The sequence below is a fragment of the Neolamprologus multifasciatus genome, chromosome 18 (genome assembly GCF_963576455.1).
Source record: "Neolamprologus multifasciatus chromosome 18, fNeoMul1.2, whole genome shotgun sequence".
In the NCBI taxonomy this organism is placed as follows: Eukaryota; Metazoa; Chordata; class Actinopteri; order Cichliformes; family Cichlidae; genus Neolamprologus; species Neolamprologus multifasciatus.
Genome location: NC_140456.1, coordinates 4727490 through 4732244, shown reverse-complemented (window position 1 = coordinate 4732244; position 4755 = coordinate 4727490).

Sequence of the window (4755 nt, the reverse complement as noted above, 5' to 3'; positions counted from 1 at the left end):
CGATGTGCGGTGTTCCCCCCCGGCTATAGTAGGTCTCGACCTCCCGTTAGCTTCGAGATGGTGGGTGTCAGACGTGTCCGAAAACGTCGGAGCACTTTTGCAAATATGTGATGTCTTGTAAATCGAGCAGATATTTGACGTTTACACTGCTACATTCATGCCTCAAAATATCTTAAAAGTTACAGTAATTTTGTGACCCAGAAAGAGTAATATGTCATGGTCCTGAGTCTGAGGACTCGGTGTTTTGTGTTTCTTTATATTCTTCTATACTCTTGTTTATTCTGCCTTGTCTTTTGTTTAGGTTTGCTATGTGTCAGTGTGTTTGTTGCATGCCTGCCTGTGTTCCCTCTGTCTGTCCATGCTTCTCTGTGTCTGTTAGTTTCCTGTTTTATTCTGAAAGTTCATGTCTCATGTCAATGTGTTCAGTTTTACCTTTCTCCTGTCTCGTTAACCTAATTTCTCCCAGCTGTGTCTCCCTCCTGTTGTCCATTTCCTAATTACTCCCCTGTGTATTTAAGCCCTGTGTTTTCCTGTGCGCCCTGTCGCGTCGTACCCTCAACTTGCTGTGTGTTCATGATTTCCAGTCCTCCTGCACCTCAGTTTAGAGTTTTGTTTGCTTTTGTGAGTTTTATTTTATGTTGAAGTTTTGTTCCAGCAATAAAGCTGCATTTTCAGTTGAAACCTCAATTGAAATTTTGGGTCCACCACTCCTGCCTGCCTGCCACACAGCCAACCATGACAGAACAACGCGACCAGTAATGGATCCAGCGGACTCACTGTGGAAGCGCAGCTCCCGCTTTGACGGGACCCGGCTAGCGCTTGGAGGGCCTCCATGCTGCCGTTCCTCGCTAGCAGCCTACCCTTCGGCTTACTCCTCTGCTTCCTCCCCTCGGACGCCCCGGTCTTGCAGAAAAAGCTCCAGCCGGTCCCGGGAGGATTACTACGAGCCTGCAAGCAACCAGCTTACGCCTGCACAGGCGTTCTACAAAATGTTAGGGATCATTATTGTGCCACCCGACTCACCCAGCGTTTCCACACCGCAGGAGGAGCAGCTGCAGCAGAGTTTTGCCACGTCACCCTCAGCCAGTCCCGAGCCCTCTTCGACAGGAAAACAGCGGACGCGCCGACAGCATTCACAGCTCCAGCGGCAGTCTAGGATTTTTTTCTGAACAGCTGGCTAGGGTGAGTGGTGGGGCTACTCTTTTGCCCCCTGCTGAAATAAGAACTGTAAATGAAAGGACTGATTATTTGAAGGACAATTCTCCCGGTTCATTGCACTATTTAGACTGTCCCAATCTCACCTTTCTAAACCTGTTGATGAAACCAAGGAGATCTATGACTCTATGCCTCAGAAAGTTCTGCATGATTATGATGCTCCTGAACCCGTCAAGCAGGTAGTGACTGCTGTTCGTCCTCAACTCAACACTTCTGTGAGAGCAAACAATGTGTGCGTCATCCCAGAGACTCTTAAGCCTGTGTTAGCTCAGTTACCTGCTCAGCAACCACCTGTAGCACAGTTTCCAGTGTTTCCTACCCAGCAGCCACCCTCAGCTCAGTCTCCACCTCCACCACATTCAGCTCCGCTACCCATAGCTCAGCCACTACCACAATCAGACTTACTACAAACCTTGTTACAGTCCATAACCCAGTCAATAGCTCAGTTAGTAGAGGACTCATTAGCTTTGTCATCCACTTACTCACCTGGTCATCTACACATTCAGCCAGGGGTCCCTATACCCTCTGGCTCTACGTCAGCTCCTGCTGGATGCTCTGATGAGTCTATCCAGTAGTGATGGGCAGATGAAGCTTCATGAAGCACTGAAGCTTTTCATCCAATTGGTTCACCCCAGCGTAAAGTGTCTTGAAGCTTCATTTGCTCTAGTAGGACACCTACTGGACGTAAAAATATTAGTTGGCATGAATTTGAAGAGTGTGGCCTTTTGCACACAGCCTGTAAATGTCAACAACAAAAGGAGTGTGTAAAACATGTATATTTGTGTGATGGCAGTATGGAAAATGATCATTTACTTTTAATTTTTAAAAAAAAATTGAAATCAGAGTTAACGTACCAACTCTCCAAAAAGAGTTAAATTAACACTCTCTGGTGTGGACCCATATAGACACTTTAATAGTGTTGAAATCATATCTGACAGTATTAATTTGGACACGCTGGATTTGCTGTGTGTGTATGTGTTCGTTTGCTTAGCTCTGTTTTAATTTTTAGCCTGGAAAACCTGGATTTTATTGTTTTTCCTGTGATCGACTCTCCTGGGGACCTGACTCACCAGCCTAACGCGAGCCCTCGCTGCCCTTCTCCGTGTACTACTGTCTGGCCGGTCACCGCATTCAAGTGTCTGCCTTCTCAAGTTGCTGACGATATGCACAGTGCCAGGTGGGTAATCACAGCTACTTTTCTGGCACTGGGCTGTAAATCGTGGCCCTGTGGCATGCTGGGTAACGTGGTTTAAAGGCTGCATTTTAAGGCCGATTACGTCACAGCGACGCGACGAAGGCTCTCCCAATTCGAAGGCTGCTCGAAATGCGGCCCTCAAATGCGTCCTTCATTTCCCTGAATTTTAAGGATGTGGCGGTGTAGACTTCGTGGCCCAACATATCCCAGAATGCACAGCGCTGCGGTGGGTGTGGATAATTTTGCCAAAAAAAACGGCAGAAGCGGAGCGGCGAAGAATAAACTTTTAAAAGTAAGCACTGAATATTATGTCACTTATTTATGTGTGAATGTTTATTAATGCAGAACATTAAAACATTGCTGTTGGCCACATGTCGGCAAAGTTATGTGACATTAGTGATGTTTGTACTAACTTTGTTTTAAAGCCTTTACTGTAAAATATACGCCGTTCAATAGTCGGTTTGCAGTCCTGAATATGACGGCACAAGCAGGATTCACTGCATTGTTAATGTTAGCTATGTTATATTGCTGCCTCTGTTCGGTGGTGTCGAGCCAAACGGACTTTAACGTGTGTTTGAACGAGCTGACGGTTCACTCGTTAAGCTGAAAGAAAGATGCTTTAATCACAGGAGTCACACATGTGTCCACTGTACCATCTGTTTAGCACTCGTAATAACACAAACACTAAATCCTCAGATCAGTTCCATCTAGACCAGCTGTAACAGGAAAATGCTGCTTACACTTTGATGCATCACTTTCAGTTTGTCATATAAGACAATATATCAGATTGAGGCATTATTTTCCTGCAGTGAGTAAATCTACTTTGTACTTTACTCTTTTCTTTTAGGTAAAGGGTCTAAACAGTACTTGTACACTGTGGAAATCCCATAAGAACGTCTCCTGAACTCTGAAAAATAACAAAACAAAGACTAAAAGGAGGTCATGGGTGCTGATGATGATGATGATGATGATGATGATGATGAGGAGGAGGAGGAGTAGCATGCATTTAAAAAGTGACTGATGTCCTAGAATACAACAGAACAGTGTCTCTACAAACTTATGAAAACATGACAGTCTTGCATTAGTTTGTATTCTTATGATTTCAAGAAACGAGGGAAAAATCTCCTTGAAATCCACAATTCCTTTTTGTTATTTCTTAGTGTGTGACGTATTTTATTGCCTTTATGATTGGTGCAAACAGTTTCCTGATTCATAATGGAAATAGATTTTAGACACAGGAGGAACACGCAGTGATCAGCAGGAGCAGCTTGGAGTCCAGTCTTCTTCACACTGAGGAGGGACATATATGCAGGAACAGTTGTCATAACTGTTACAACCACCAGTTACAACCCACTGCAACTTTAAGCCATGAAGGATGTGTCTTGATGTTTGCTTGTGATAAATCTGCTTTATGTGAGTCATTTTCAGAAAGTAACAGTAATATGTCTGATTATATGTCTTTAATCAGTAAAGTCTCGCTTTGCCAGAAATAAATCAATAATAAAATTGTAAACATGCAGCTGTATGTTAGAAGTCAAAGGGTCCTTAAGTCTTCTGTAAATTGACGGGGATCAAATGAAGGACACAAGTATCTGTTCTTACTCTAATAAATGCTGCTTTAATATCCAACAGACTATTTTCCTTCCTCATCAGCAGTAAACAGCTCGACTGCGTCTGTGCATTTGTGTCCTCCATACTTGTTTACACAGACATCTCAGGCTTGATGCCACGATGCAGTGTAGAAACCTGACAACCCTCTGACTCATGTTCAAATGTTCAAGGACATTTCTCAGGATCATGTATGACCCCTTTTTGACATTTGGACTTTCATTAATAATATTTGTGTTTCTGAGTCATTTTTGTGGAGACTTCTGTCCAACGTAGTGTCCAAATGAAGCCTGAAGCTTTTCTTCACCCTCTTGTCAGATGGTCAGCAACAAAACTCTGTTCCAACCAATGTCTGATAACAGATGAGACACAGCAGCTGAGCAAATGATCATTTCATGCTGAAGACATCCTCAGACAGAATTAAATACATACATAAACACAGCCTGGTGCCAATAACACAGCTAATGACACTGCTGTATCACTGGCTTTACTGATTAAAGACCATATCTGAAGGAAATCTTTGAACACAACAGAAAGTGACCTTTTAAACCTGCGACACTGATGCTGCCTTCAAGGACCATTAAAAACATCTGAAAGGACTTAAGAACATGAAGAAAATGTGACTTGTTTCTCTGTAATGAAGCTGTTTTAGTGAAGAAAGTTGAAAGGTCACAGAGCGACTGCTGAATCTTCTGCTCTAAACATGAACTCTGAACTTTGTGATGCTTCAGGAGGAA